A 16,455-nucleotide genomic window follows, 5' to 3' on the forward strand; every position below is an offset into this window, starting at 1 on the left:
GTGATTAAGGCAACGGAAAACATTTTATGGTGTGACAGGTGGTCATGAAATTATATTAGCATTTAAATGACGAAAATGAAACCTTTCCTCTCCTGGTCTGAGAATGGCAGAAAGTGAAGCATCAGGATTCATCCTCTCCTCCTATTTCCCATGGGTTATATTTTACTTTAAAAACAGCTGTTAATTCTGTCTCACAAATTATGAAGGATCTAAAAGAGAGTGTCATGGCTCACTGCAGATACTACTAGAAAACATTTTCCATCTGTGTGACATATTTTAAAAAAGTCCTCGGCCACTCAGAGAGCCAGCTCTGGGAACCTAATCAGATGGCTTTTTCTCTTGTTAACTAAGAATCAACTCTAGTGAGTGTTGAGATCAATGTGGTATTTATTTTAAGTGAGTGATAGAATGATTCCTGAGCTTCTCTTCCAGAAAATGAAGCAAACCCATGCTTTAGAGGTCACCTCTAATTAGAGATCAAAAAATAACTGCAGATAACTTCATCAAAAATATAAATAACTAATCAGTACGAGTCCAGTGGCTTTGTCTTATAATTAGTCCTGTACAAAGGCTCCTTGAAGTCAAATGACAGTTGGGTCTCCTGCCTCAAACTTCACAAACGAACCAATAGTTTCAAGCTGATGCTCCCTTTGAACTGTTCTCCCAGGATAAATTACTGATGGCCTAAATGTTACATTTACATTTATTATTCTCTATTACCAAGAACATGTGAAGCTGCAAAAGATTAAAGCAGCAATTACTGAAGTTAGAACATTGGAAATGAAGTTCAAACACCAGAAATGAATGTTTAGGAAAACAGAAAAGACAATCACCTGAGGCCAATTTTAACTAAATAAAATCAGTGACATCTACATGCAAAAGGACATTTACAAGTGATCATTCCTTGCTCATCAATTTTTGAGTGAACTACTGGCAGCTTGGGCAGTTGGGTTTCGATGCAGTGTGGATAAGACCATGGTGGTCAGCCTCAGAAAGCTGACCAGGAGTCCTGGGCCTTGGCATTCTCAGATTTCAAGGGAGGTAACATCATCAAAGGGAATAAACTTTTCCTAGTAGTTGTTCTTTAGGAAAGGTTTCGTAAGTGTTACTGAAGTTGTTGATTTTATAGTTTTTTGGGTGTTTTTTTTTTTTATCTTGGCTTTCTTGCTGGTTTGCTTTTTGTTTTCTCTGATTCATAAATTGGTGGTTTGTTCATTTCTTGGATTTGTTGTCCTTGAGGGACAAAACTCAGTTCACCAAGTCCCTGTCAGTTTAATTGGGCTCTCAGTTTTGAGAAGGAGGAGATGAAAATGGGAGATGTTCAGAGAAAGAACAGGGAATTGTTTGGAGCAAGTTTGGGTCTCTTAGTACTCTGAGCTGTTCCTGTGTCATCTTGTCTGCAGCTCCATAGAGAAGAAATTCATGCAGGCTCTGCGTATGGAATGCAACACATCAGGGCAGGGACTGCACCCACCCTGCCCAGCAGGGGGAAATGCACCGTGGTGCAAGTGCAAACCTGTGCTCAGCCTTCCCCAAACATCCTGGGGCTCTGGAAATCTTGGCAGAAAAGGCACTTCTGCCTTTGCAGAGAGTGGCTGCACAAGGGGAGCAGAACAGTGGCCGTGCCTTGGGCTCATGAACAGAAAATGGGCTCGTGCAGTGCCTGTGTGTGGCTGTTGTCTGCTCCATCCCCACGCTGATTGGGGCTCACACAGTGGCCACTAATGGGGTTGTTTTTCAAACACCTCTCTTCACCTTTAAAATGATGAAATTAAGTTCCCATAGTTATTAAGAGCTAAAAATAATGATTTGCTCCCACTCTGCATTGCAATAGCAGGCGCAGCAGATATTGATCTGCACTGTGTGTCATATTATATCTACAATAGGGCCTGATCGATGTGCTATTTCTGAGCCCACAGCTCTCGTGTGTATGAAATTGGGATATTTGATTGTAAGACTAATGTACACGGATAAATCACAACCGTGTAGTCCAGAGTGCTGCACACGAGCTGGATGAAACAATGAAAAGGTCAGCTTTGTATCTCTTCTAGTTTTTAAATGGGCTTGAAATTTTTTTTAATTTTTTTTTTACGTCTAGTAAACAGAAACACCGGTGCAACGTTGCAGCACTGTATAAAAGCAGGGTAAGAGACAGACAGACAAAAGCAGGATCAGAAAGTGATGAAAGCAGTGGAATGACCTTTCTCAGGTCACCAAAAAAGTCAGCTACAATTTTGATGACAGACCACCTTCCTTATGCAGCATATTAGTCTATTTCATTATTTGATCACCCGGTGATGTAAGTGAAAATTCTTGGGTTTTGCTAAGATATATCAAGAGAATAATTTTGAGAATATCAATGGAGTTAAAGTGAGAAGAAAGACAGCGAGAAGAAAGTTTGCTCCATAATTTTTATTAAGTATTTCCTCTTTAAGGGAATAAAGTGCTATCATCCCAGCTTTTGTGCCACCATAACAGCTTCTTGAGAAACTCAGTCTCCAAAGGACTGTCAATAAAGGCCAGAAATAAGAATTTAACAAAGAGACTACATTACTATTGAGGGTCATGGTTGCAGCTATTATGCTGTATCTGTGTGGATGCTCCCCAAAAGAGATAACAGAGTGATTGAAGAGGGTATTTCAGTTGTTCTCCACTCCAGTTGTAATGGGTGGGAAAAGAGATTGAGGCTAACAGTGATACAATGAAAAAAAGTCTTTTGGGAACTCTTTTTAAAATTGATTTTGAAAGTAAATCCCAATGCGTGTATAAATATGTCTCTTTCTGGCTTGTCTGTCTTCTATTAGTTTCGTTCATATGAATGTTTCAGTCAGTCTGGTTTATTTTTATGTTGAACAAATAATAATAGTATTAAGGTGTCAATTTGAGTTCATAAATTTGCAGTAACTTTTGAGACATATCTTAATTTTCTGAATAGCCAAAGCCATCTTTTGTGACTGTCTAGATGTAAGTGTATTTTCTTATTAAAAACCTCCACCTATTCCTATAGTACTCACTTCAAATTGCAACAGATACTGTGATCCTGAGTGAATTCCTGCTGACCATCCAAACTGCATGTGACAAACCTGATCCAAAGGGGTTTTCCTATTTAGAGGATGACTGCCAAATGCATGCACAACTCCAGATGTTTGGGTAGGAGAAGTGGGGTTTGAAGGTCCCTGAGTTTCGTTCAGCACAAGTGTGGTGTGAGAGCTACATCCAACCTGTGCCCAGGGCAAATGTGCAGGTTCTGATCTAGGCTGCTTGGAGCTGACACCTAAATTCTAATTGTGGACTATTAAAGTCTAAAAAAAAGTAAGAAGCATTTTTAGGTGCCTCTGCTTTGGTTCAGGCTTACAATTCAAGGTTAACATCCTAAGAATAAAAATGCCCAACACTCAAATTCCAAAGGAGCTGAGAGACAGGAACAATGGTGTTCAAAAAATTATTTAAGCTATTGCCCTGTAACTGTGGATGCTGTTGGGAAACAAGCTCTGAGTAGCAAGTTTTTCTGTGTGGATAATGAGCTTTTTTCTGAAATAAGCAGGTAAAGCTTCAGAAACAATGTAGTTGCAGGAACTCGGTGTTGCTAAAGAAATGTGCATAAACTAAACAGGTTAGTTTAGAAAAGGAAGTATGAATCATTTCAGAAGAAAATGTGTAGAAATGAAGTTGTGGATGTTTGCATTTTTAAATATTCTCTTTCCTAAATCACCCAAAGTACTCTCTCAGACATCAGCAAAAGCTTGTATATACAAAAGTGCTATAATATAAACTACAAAGTGCAGGTAATATAAACTGCAAACTACCTGCCTCCAAAATTAAACAAATACATGTTTCTGTTCACATTGATCACTGTTTATTTTGTTATTTGGTGTATTTGCAGAACATTTGTATCATTATACATAAGTTATACAAGAAGACAGGCTAAACTCTGCTCAATTGAAGGAATTGATTCAATTCAAGTTAGTAGGACTGCTTCAGCAAATAAATGTAGGCAGTGTTTGACACGGAAAGTCTTTGCAAACAATTCTAAATGATATGGGGTGGTACTTCAGCTGGTATAAATCACTATTTCCATTAGCACTATCTGCAACAGATTTAGGCTGATTTATGCTTAGAAGTTCTGGCTCTGCATCTATAGTCAGTTCAGTGAAATAAAGATTCTTTCCTTTTTTTTTTTTTTTCTAAGAAATTTATCAGAATTTAGATGAATATCTGGAATCTGCAGTATTCTAAGATATTTTATTTCCATGCAAATACAAAGAGATTAGGAATTTCAGTACTTAGGTCACAGATATATAAATTTATATGTGTACATATATCTAGGTATATACATGCATTGAAATTTACTATTTCACGGCTAAAAAGCGGTCAGGGACCTGCTTCTAAAGGACTAGCCAAAGATTTTAACTGAAATAATTAGATTTGTAACCATCTTTTTTCATTAATGAAACAGACTTAAACAACCCTGCATAAAAGAGATACTGAATTACTGAAACTGCAGAATATTCTGAGTGTGGAATATCTTGTAGCATCAAAATTACGGCAGTGTGCATGTGGCTGTGTGTGCTTTCTCCTACCTCCCCATGCCTCAGTTTGAGATGCTCTGAAGTGCTTTGCATCAAACACAATGCTGTTTGCATGAGGGGCAGAAACTCTTCCCATAAGGTGCCATGAATTTTCCAGAGCACTGATATTATCTAGAGCTCGGCATAAGCACAGTCCCAACAGTCTGAGGAGCTCTGAGTGTAAAGGTTTGCCACTACTCTGATGTGCACAGCTTCCCACAGTTCACTGGAGCAAAAACTAATCCACACACTCTACCCAATCATTGGTGCCTCTTAGTTCTCTTTATAGCCTTTAAAAAAGTCTGTCAGATCTAAGGCTTCAATTCTGGTTTGGGTTTTCTAATTGGTGTTGTAATCTGCATCTTGTGCCTACTTTGTTCTCTGGAGATCACAAGAGTTGATTGTAAAGTGCTCGGAGGGTACACATGTCAACTTTTCCACTTGTACACATGATACTGAACTGGCCTCTGAATTCAGGTGCTTTGTTGCAGGAAAGGTCAAAAGCCAAATAAAACCAATTTAGATTTGACAGCTTCCAAGAATCGCTTTCTGAAATAGAAAGTAATTTATATTTTTTCCCTCTTTGATTAAATCTTTCCCTGATGGCATGTATTTTGCTTTATCTTTTTAAGTGAAAATATTGTTCATGGCAGAAGAGGAGCCCTTAATTTTATTTAGGTTAAACACGCCTCTGGAAAAGGGCAGATCTGAAGAAGCAGGCTCTGGGGAAGAGAAGGCACTCACCTGTAACAGACAAAAACAGATTAGGGTCTTTAGTACATTATTACTTTCCCCTCACTGAAGGGCGATTGTGTGGGAAGAAATGTTTGAAGATATTTCAGCTCTTCCACACAGTGAAGATGAGGGTCATATTTCTGATGAAAATAGAAGAGTTGGGGCATCATTCTTGCACAATGCTTCAAAGGTTGGAAGGTGTTTGAGCTAGCAGATATAACTCGGTGTGTTGAGTGTGAGTTTTTGGGGCCTGGAGGGCTGGGCAGAGGGCAGGTTGACAAACAGGGCAGCAGCTCTTTGACTGGGCTACTCTGTGCTCAGATAAAGCAGGAGACCCCAGCAGCACCAGTCAAAACAGGCAATAAAACAGCTAACTCAAAAAAAAGCCCCAGGCAAGGGCTGACCTGGAGCTGAGGAGCCTGCATCACAAATCCCTCCGAAATTGTTTTAGTTTAATTTTATTAATATCAAGTTTCCAGCCTTTGAGGCTACAGGTGAAATGTGTGTGAAAAGCCTTGCTAATTCTGCAGACAAAAATCCCCATGCTGTGCAATTAACGCTGTAGCATTTGCCAGCTAAACAGACCAGTTAAGGACACAGGGAAAAAATAACTTACAAGTCCTTGTCTACATCCTGGCACATGTCTAGAACTATTTGGAGGTTAGAAGGAAAACTCCCAAGAAATCTCATTAGGCTAATGCTGCTGCTTCTCAGTAAACCTATGGTCCTATTCCTGGCACTATTTTTTCCAATCTGAGTTTTTGCAGAGTGGTAGACAAGACTTTATCAACTGTTGGGTCTTCTGCCCACCCAGGGACGCCAGATGTGGGGTTTCACGTCCCGGATTGTGGGTGACCCTGAAAGATGGAAAAGTCTCTGCTCCAACCCGTGCCTTCAAAGAAAGACTCAGTAGTCTTCTGTTGTCTGTTCTCAAGGTTGTTTATTGTTGGTTATCTAAAAGATTCTTCTCCTGAACTGCTGTGGCCCGTTCAGCAGCTCAGACAAAGGCACACTGCCCTCCCAGGGGCTGGTGCCATCTTTTATATCATATATTACGTACTACATGTTTATACCTTTTCCCCAATGCCTACTATCTATATTGAATGGTGACTTTCTACTCTAAACCAATCTGTGAGTGCCAACATCACCAAAGACATGGAGGCTAGGAAGGAGAAAGAAAGAGGACAGGGCACACCCAGATCCCTCCATCTTAGAATCCCTGACCCCCATGTACAAAACTTGGACCCCTGCGTACAAGGCTTAAAACCCCCCTGTACAGCACTCAGAAATCCTACCCTTTACTTTGTGACTACTTCTACTATGCTATCTAAACTTGTGTGTTTGGCTTGGAACTCTTCATACAGAGTTGGTAATTTGCTCCACGGGCTAAGATCAAAACCCCACGTGTGTCTTTGGCTGCATGCCAGGGACTCAGAGCCCCCTGCCAGCAGCTCTGGCCATCCAGGGCACCCAGAGGGATGTTCTGGATTCCAACAATCAACCTTCAGGGCAGCAGTGGACCAAGGAAAGGGACTGGCAAACTTGACTGTGAGCAGGAAGCTCTGAAAAGAGAAAAGTGAAGAAGTTTCCATTTAGAAGGTGGGGGAGGACTTTGAGCTCATTTGATAGCTTAGCTTCATCCTAAATACAGATGGCATCTTTCTCACTAAAAGATCTTACAGCCCTGTGCTGCAGCTTCTCATTAGGTGTCAAAAAATCAGCTCTCCCGTGCAGTGGTGGTCTTATATGTGCTGGGATCTGTTCTTCTCTCTGAAATGAGCAGCAGTGTCCATCCCCCTTGGGGTGGTGCAGGGGAAGGATCCAGGGTGAGGAGAACACCAGTGGCACAGCCAGGTGCTTTGCTGCAGGAGGATGTAATCAAACCCCTTACGTGGAAAACTCTGAGGAAGTGCTTTTGTAAACTGTGCTATTTTTTTGGGAAGCATGTCCAAAAAGGCAAGTGGTATCTGAGCAGCCTCCCTGCAGGTATCAGTATCCACATTTGCTGATAAATGTTTCATGAGAGGCAGTAACATGCACTTTCACTCTCAGGGCATTTGCTCTGTTCCTTTAGCATAGCTGGCAATAATGTTCCACATCAAGTGATGCTGCTCTACTTAAGTGGAGCTGCTACATTCAAAATGAATTTGTAGGATCCCTGTTGTCAAGCAAACAGGATATTCTACTGTTGTAATACTACAACTCAAGTGTGATCTGACTGTACAGAACAAGCAGTATGTCCTGTTGACTGTTTTGTCTTGGACTTGATGATAAAACACTGCAAACTGTTTCTTCAGGCCCAGGTGACTAATATGAGTTGAGAGATCATAAACTGCACACAGGAATAGACTTTTAAAAACTCAACCAGAACTCAACCATATTTGTATGTTTTATGGATTCAGGGAATGTTTTCTTTCTGCTAGAAAGGGCTAGACTTGACAGACTCTGTAACAGAAAGACATCACATAACCTCTCTAATTGCTCTAATTACTTCTGTCATCTTATAAAAAATAGACTGAAGGCAAGTAACTACACCATACCCTGCATAGAAAATGTAACATTTTTTCAGGTTACTGCTGAAAATGTAATCAGAAGTAATTGTTTGAGCTGTGATCGGCAAAGTGACATCTTCAGGTAAAGGAAATGCCTCTTACTAAGGAGTTAATTTACGAGTATACACTGGATATAATGGTAGGTAACACGAATTAGCTTTGAGTTAACTTGTAGGGATATCCGTCCATTGCCCCTGAAAAAAGAGAATGGGATGGGAAATGGTTCCTGTGAACCAACCATGAGGGTTTTGACAGTACAGAATTCCTTTCTAGCTCTAGTTAAAGTCAATAGCATGCAGAAGCAGACCTGCTTTAGGATGCTTTTTGCCTTGGTTAATGAGGAACAGGTTCAAACCTTTGGTCCATCTCAGAGAAAAGATGAATTTAGACTTCTGACTTGTCATTGAGTGGACTTTTGCTGAACTGTTGTTACTTTGGGAGAAAGTTCCTCTGTCCACAAGCGCAGGAAAACAAATGAAGGTTCTTTTGGTTGAGATTCTATTATTTGTTCCCAGTATGACATCATTTGGCATAATGATGTTATTGCTGTACTTCAAATACAGATATCTATAGACAAAAGCATCAGAATAACTCCCACAGTGCCATTTTGGGCATAAAGTCACAAGCACATGTATACATTATTAATGTTAACTTAGTGGTCTAGGAGGAAGTCAATTATCAGGACAGTAAATAATAATTCACAATCCAAATTTTCATGCATTTTATTAGTGAAATATTACTACAAACCAGAAATTTACTTCTAGAGCAAAAATATCTCTCTTGTGACTTCTTCCCTCACTCCTACAGCAGTTTTTAATCACAGATACAGTGATTTCTGTTCATATGAGGAAGAAAACCATATGGTGTGGGAGCAGTGATTTCTTTGACCTCTGTGTGGGACTACCTGAAGCAACGTGGTCCAGGACAGTCACTCGTGTGTACTTCAGCAGCAAGAAATCCTGTGTGCTCAGGAACAGCAGCATCAATACATGGTGGTGTGCAGCTTGCCCCATCTGTATGTGCTGGCTAGGCTGGGGTGGAGCCAGGGAGGAAACAGTATTTTGACACTATTTTATTCTTTTTTAAAAATCTCTTCCTAACGCCAGAGCAAACTCAGGCACGGGTATAAATATCACTTTAAGGAATGGGATGTTTGCAAGTAGAAACACATTTGGTCTTCACTAGGAATTTGAATGTCAGATGCCAGTGGATATGTGTAGTCCTACTGAAAGAGTCTGATATTGAGATATTTCTAGCCCACTGGTAATCAGGAACAGAAGATGCTGGAAGATTTTCTGCTCATACCACACTGAGACATTTTCTGTCTACTTATTGATTAGCTCAATTTATTTCACTTGTCTCCTGAGCATTGAATGTTTTCCAGAATCTAAGGAGTATCTTTAGAATAGCTAAAATTTGTCAAAATATCAATTATATGATGGTATGTCTTTTACCTAATGAAGCTTTAAATCACTTTTCCCCTAGCCTGAGATACCACCTAAAAACAGTATTCAGTTTCACCCAGCAAAAACCTGATAAAAATTTGCAGCAAGTGGTTTTAGTGCTCGATTTTTTTGCAACAGCTTAAAACTAGGTTTAGTGGACCAAGGAAGAAGACTATTTCAGAGTCATGAAAATAGTTTCTCTGTTGAAGTCAAGTCTCTCATTTCAGTGGGAAGTTGCACCTGCTGCCTCCAAATACAAACCTGTGCCCAGGACTTCTGACAGTCTCTTAGTGCTCACCAATTATCACAATCAAACTCCAGGAAACAAGTTCATCTCTTGAAGTGCAAGTTCCACACGTTCTTTCTCAAATGAACAGTGGGCCTGCTGCTGGTGTTTAGTCTGGAAGATCCCTCTAAGGTCGAGCTCCCTCCAAATAATGCAGTTTTGATACTTGCATCAGTGACGCTCAAAAAAGAAAGAGAAGGTTAAACCATCTTAAAGCTCCCAAACTGATCAGAAAGAACTCAGCACTCTTGGCGGCCTTCCTTAGTAGATTGCCGGTTTACAGGACTTGTAATGTATGTTTGAATGAGGTCAGCATGTCCTTTTTGCCAAACTGAACTTGTAGACGGGATCCCCAGCTAGAGAGAAGTGACCTCTGGTGACCGAGCTGCAGGACAGGTGCATTCTCATTGCCTGGGCTGAAGTGACTGAGCAAGAACAAAGGAGGATTTCTTTGAACACTAACGTTATCTTGCATCGTGATGGCCATGCCAGCTTCTGCAGCTCGTTAAGAACAGGAAAAGACAGGATTCACCAGATGCCTGCAGAGCCAGTCAGCAGATGGGATACTTTCTCCCTAGCCCACGTGTGTATTAGGGGAATTTTTTCTTGGGTAAAAAATGGTCAAAAGCTGCCAATTATGCATGATTTGAACATGAACAGATATGTCCTTACAGCAGTGGAAATTGGTTGTGGCACAAATATTCTTCTAAATATGCAAAAGTCTTTTACTTTAAACTAAAGTGTTCAAAATAACAGGAAACATTGCAGTCATCAGTCCATATTTCCTTTCAGAAACCAAAGGCAGCCAGAGCTTACCCACAAATGAATGAAAGGCACATGAGTCTAAGACTTTTCAGTCCTGAAATGTGTGTCACTGGAAGTCACTTCTTCAAAGGCTTCTCTCTATAACAGAAAGGACCTCACAACTGCAGAGATTTCTTCTCCCTTTGGGAGTGGACAAAGTGATCTGAGGTGCTGTGAAATAACCTCCCACTCGTTCCCATACAACAAAGAGGTTTTTGGAGTGTTTTATACAATCTAACACATCCCAGAGTCTAGGCTTGCTCTAATTCAAACCCTACCTACTCCTTAATATGTAACCCTGGTCACAATTATTATTCTTTAACATCATCTTTCACTGGACTTGTGGCACATCTGATTCTGCACCAATGTAAGCAGGATTAATCTTCCAGTCACGTCTTATTAAAAACAGACATATTGTTAGTTTATATAAAAGTGAATTTATTTGTGGAGGGTGAATACATTTTGTTTATTTTTATTTACTATGTTCAGTTGCATAGCAGAAGATTTTTTTTTCTTTTTAGCTGGTTATTTTTAGTCTAACTGTTTAGCTTCACTATGAACTAGTAACCATTTTGTTTTATTTAGGAAATAATTACAGATTTCCTGGTTAGCTTTTGACAGACAAATCTGAGTCAGCTCTAGTTACCAGGCTGAGTTAGGGCTAGCATTGAGAGTTCATTGCTATGCAATTTAAGCTGTGATTATTATGGTGTCAATAGTGATGAATCTTCCTGGATAAAATAAGTGTTGTATTACATAATACAAAGACAGGTGGATAACAGATTAGTACATCCACTCCCCTTTCCCTGGAGCCACAGAAGGAGATTCCAAGCTATTAATCAGAAAGGCCTTTGGCAGGGCGTGTGCTTGGAAACTGGGAGATGTATGGCAAATTGAAGCATTTCAAGATGAATACAGATGTTTATTTCATATCTTGTGGCTGCACTAAATCCTTTTTCTATACACTTCAGCATTGCCAGGCAAATTATTTAAGGTTTTTGAGATCCAGGACAGGTAAGTGTAGTACTGGTTGCTTGCCTTTGGCTCTGATTTTTATACAGAAAGTTGAATTCAGCAATGGCACAGTCTGAGAGATGTGAAAGCACTACTGCACATTCAGATAACACAAAATAGCCACGTTCTGTCTTGATGTGTGTTAGATGTAATATATGAAGGCTGGGGATGAATGGTTTAAAGATTTTGTATTCTTTTATTTTTTTTAATCAAGGCTTAAAAATGGATTAAACTGTGTGAGAGCAAATTGGTGCTGAAGGAGAGCATGGGTCAATAATTAGAGCAGAGGCCTGGGATTTAGGAGGACTCTCTGCTTGCTCTTTGTTCCTCTTCTTTTGATTTGAATAAATCATGTGGGGTTGGATATGGGATTTCTGAGAAACATGTAGGAAAGTTAGACTCTGGCTGGGATTTTGTCTTCTCTCTTCTAGCTTTCTGTGGTGTTATCTTTTGTATGTAGACTATTTTAATACTTTCCTGCCTCAAAACAATACAGGTCTTTCAAATCCTGTATTTCTGTGGTGCACACAAGCCTTTGAGATCTTCAGCTTTGAATGACAAAATAATTATAAAAGAGTGTACCAAGATATTAAAAAAATAATTAGGGCTGAAATAGTCTATCACTTCTCTTTAATTCCATTTAATTTCTTCAAGTAAGTTTCCCTATTTGATACCAATTTTTTTTGACTCTGTCTTTTTCAGGGAAATTGTCATCATGTTTTACCGTTTTAAGTATTTCAACTATGAACATTTATGTAACATAGAATATGTGATCTTATTTGTACATTGTATGTGTTATGATGTTTATTCAGGGCATGTCTGTGGGCTTGTGGTTAGGTTTATCCTCTTTCAATTATTCAGGATGTTAGGGAGAAAAAAGAGATCATCTAAGGACTCAAGTTTGGTATGCCAGGGACTCAAGTTTGGCATGTTCTTGGTTATCCTGCTGCTAATTAAAGAAATTAAAGACTTGTAGAGAGTGAGTAACTCTTCCTGCTGTTTAAAACAAGCAATCTGCAGTGCATGGCAGTGACTCCTGATGATTAGGGATTCGTCTGTGGTAGCAGACAGCTCACTTTATAACAACCTGCCTATGCCTCTTGCTTTTTAAACAGCCCTCCCACAGATCCACCTTTTAGCAGCTCTTGGCAAACACCACAATAGCTACTGCTCCTCTAATCTTTCTCAGGGCTTTGTTATTCTTATCATACCCAGATGGTGTTTGGGATGGCAGTGCCATCCAAACCCATGGAACCACCCTAGTATGCCACTCCGGGTGAAAGGCACTGTGCAGCAACTGAATACAGCTGCTCCATAAATGAAACACTTTTTTGTCCAGGAAGTTGAAAAAGGGGCATTAGAAGGTGTCTGGAAAATTTGAGTAATTTCTGTCCCTAATGAAAGCAGAAAGAGAGGTAATGCTTCCCACCGTTTTATATTCTTTGTTTCCGCTCGCTACCAGGACTGGCAAACAGAAGCAAGCAATAACTAAAAATTAGCAGATCAAAAGTCATTTCAGCTATTAGTCACCATAAAATATTTTCAGTTTAGTTCTGGGAAAACATCCCCATCAGCTTCTACCTAATTCGGCTGCTCGATCTCCTCCTCACGGCTGAGCTGAGTACTGTTTTCCAGGAGCTGGAGGAACAGCTCAGTACTGTGTCTTCTGCAGTGTTGCCACAGCAGTCAAACGTTATCAGGCAATTATTCTGGAGTATTTGCTTTGACGTAAGTTCAGTACAATAAAGTAGTACAAGGTTAAAGACATCAAAGGTGTAATGGACTTGTCAAACCCTATAAGGAATTTGTATAATTCTGTGCCTCACCCATCTCATGAGGATGTAAAAAGCTGCCAGTTCCACAGCAGGGACTGAGTGGGCTGGAGTCTGCTCCTATTAAAATTCTTATTGTACCTTTAGCTGGTTTTTTTTTCTTCTATTTTGTCTGGCTTTGACCACTCAGTGAAGGCTAAATTCAAATGATGTCACGTATTTTGGCTTGGGCACCAAATTCTGATTCTGTTACATTCTGTTTTCAGAAACTGTACACTAAGAATTGGGATGAAATGTCAAAAGCTTCCACTTTTGGTTTAACAGAAATCCTGGGGTGTTTTATTATAGTAACAGCACAGACCAACATTCTCCAGATCCTGTGGCTGCAGCAGAGCTGAGGGAAGGCACTCACTTTCGTGAGTGATCCTTGCAGCTGGGTCTCAAGCCAAAGTCCTGCTGAGTCAAAAAGTCAATGGCATCACTTTCTTCACAGAATCTAGATAGAGGAAGAATATCAGTCAAAACTGAGGCTGTTGGAAGTGGCTGAAATTGCCCCATGAAACAAAGGGACATGCAAGTCACTGGGGCAGGGAGGATTTCAGTGGTATGCATTGTTTTTAATGAGGATTGAAATGAAGTTACATAACCAGCTACAAAGGCTGGTTCCCAAACCAGATAGGTATTCAAGTGGAGTAGATACAGAGAGCAGCTGTAGGCATTTTCAGTGATCTAACTTTCAAAAAGCTGGAATTAAACATCAATTGCTATGGCAAGAAACACAGCGATGATCCACTACTGCTGGGAAAATTTCACTGCGTCATCTTTCTGCTTGACATGATGTCTAGAGGGGGTTTTGAAGGTGAATGTGTGGGGCTCCCCTCCCCTACTATCAGTGATTCCAAGTTGGATCTCTAGCTGAATGCCTTTGCTCTTCTAGCTTTCATATGAGGAAGAAAAAGATGCTTTATTGTTACAGGTTACGTTTTTTAAAGTAAAACTATTAACATGCCCTAGATGTCCAACTTACATCTCACATGGCTGACATCCAGAGATGCTTAAAAGACTTACACAGTCTTCAAAGCTGAAGATGCCCCTGATGTAGACATAAAGTCTACATTTCTCCATTTTGCTCTCTAAAGCAGCCATTTAAATTAGAACAGATAGTCCTTAATGCAGTGGCACGATAGATGCTGGCAGCTGAAACAAGGAAGCTGCCCATGGAATAAGGTTAAGTTCTATTTTGCTGCCACTGAGTAATTCCTTTGGGCAGGCATAGACTGGAATGAGGGAAGTGCAGTGGTAGGGCCATGCCAGGACCACACTGGGCAAAAGGAGCCCAAGTCTCAGGGGTGTCAGTCAAAGCCCTGTCCCAGTTGCTTATTTTAGGGAGTGGAATCAGATGTAAAAGAGCGAATTGTATCCTCTGTTTCTGAGCTGTCAATAATTGCAAGTATTGCTATCTCAGCAAGCTGAGAAGCACTTCTTTCCAAAAGTATTTTTTCCTGATTTTTAGGTTATTTGGTGATCTCTACAAACAGAGCAGTGCTTTTCTGTGCCTGATTCTCAAGATGCCAGCTGTGCTTAGAGCTGTTTCTTGTAATGTTGGAAGGGTGAAAAGGTAAATCAAAGTAACTACTGAATTTTGATATAAGATTCAGTTTATGACTTATTTGCAGTAGTAACCACTGCTAAAGGGCATTCTTTCATTTGGGGACCTGTTTTTATTCTGAGCTATGAAATCTGGAATCAGAGTCCAGCCATCTTTGGTAGTGCTTTCTGAGCCATGCTGGAAGTCATCCTCACGCTCAGAATGTCACCAAGCTGTGTCCTGCCCTATTGCAGCTGCTGCTGGGAGCCCCTCCCTGTTGGATCTGCCTGTGTGGTGATTGCCTAACACAACTATGTCTGAGTGCTTTGGTTTGGTTTTTTTTCAGTTTTTACTAGCTCCTGTCTCGAGGATCAATGCCATCCAGACTGCTGAGACAGTGTGGGAAGGGGAGGGGAGCAGTAACAATCCCAGCAGGCTGTAAACTCTGTGGCGTGATGATGTGTGGTTCAAGGCAGTCATCTCTTTGTCGGATCACAGAGCACTCTTGGTGCTATTCAGCTGAAACCGAGCCATGGGACCACAGTCTGAGGCACCCTGTGAGACATTTTTATTTGCATCAGCCTAGAAGTTTTCCCTTGAATGTTAAGGCTTTAGCAGTTCCTCTTACAGCCAAAAGGAATTTTGACTTTTATAATAAGAATTGCCATGGATTCTTTGTACCAATGAATAGTTGCATGTGCATATCCAGAAGACTGTTGCAATTGCATTGTAAATGCAAATGTCTCCCTGATATATCCTGTACATTTTCAAAAGTGGAGAGACAAAAATACAGCCCAGAGGATTCTGTCCTCTTTCTTGCTTATGGATGTACATTTTTCTTTGGGTATGTTAAAGAAAGTCTCTAACCCTTCCAGCTGGCTTTGGCTCATTGCTTTCTTGCTGCCTGTCTTACTGTAAATGTTCTTCTGCTCACTTCTTCCTGGCACACACAGTTTCTCTTAGGCTGACTTTTAATTCTTAATCATATGTCTTGTACCTTAATTATAGCAGGGGAAATCGTGTCTCCAGATCGACACACAGAAGGAAGCTTCAATACACAGTGATCTTTTCTTACATGTTTGGCTCAGCTGTCCCCACAGCATCCCAAAATCTCTGCTCCATGCTGATACACGTCCGTGTCTGCATTGGGAAGGCAGTGACAAAACTGGCAGGTAGTGAGCAAAGAGCAGACAGAAAGCTTGTGAAGAAAAGAGAGCAAAGCCTGCCTGTCTTATTCTCTTGCAGAGTCTTCATTTTGACAAAATAAGAATAGGTTCTAGTTAGCTACCATATATGGCTGTGCATTTGTGTACATATAAATACACGTGCATACATAAATGCATAGGTACCTTCATTTATATTAATATGTCTGTGCCTATATCTGTGTGTGAATTTGTGAGACCCCTTGCATAGAGGTTACATTGTGTTTCTTCCCATGCATACTTTTCTAAACTCTCATCTTCCCACTGAAAAACTGCAGATAATAGCTAAGGAGACCTGTAGTTAGAAACAGCTCCTGTAGAGAAATAGCTGCATTGTACAACATGGTGTAATATAAAGCTCTGTAAAACAATGGTCTGTGAGCTTTGTGTTGAAGCTGGTGCAAGAAGGCTCTGGTTGACATCTAGAAATCATCTTGAATCATCCCTTTTTTTTTGGAGGGGGGGCAGTCAGGAGGGGTGAGAGATGAA

Source organism: Motacilla alba, chromosome 7 (genome assembly GCF_015832195.1).
Source record: "Motacilla alba alba isolate MOTALB_02 chromosome 7, Motacilla_alba_V1.0_pri, whole genome shotgun sequence".
In the NCBI taxonomy this organism is placed as follows: domain Eukaryota; kingdom Metazoa; phylum Chordata; class Aves; order Passeriformes; family Motacillidae; genus Motacilla; species Motacilla alba.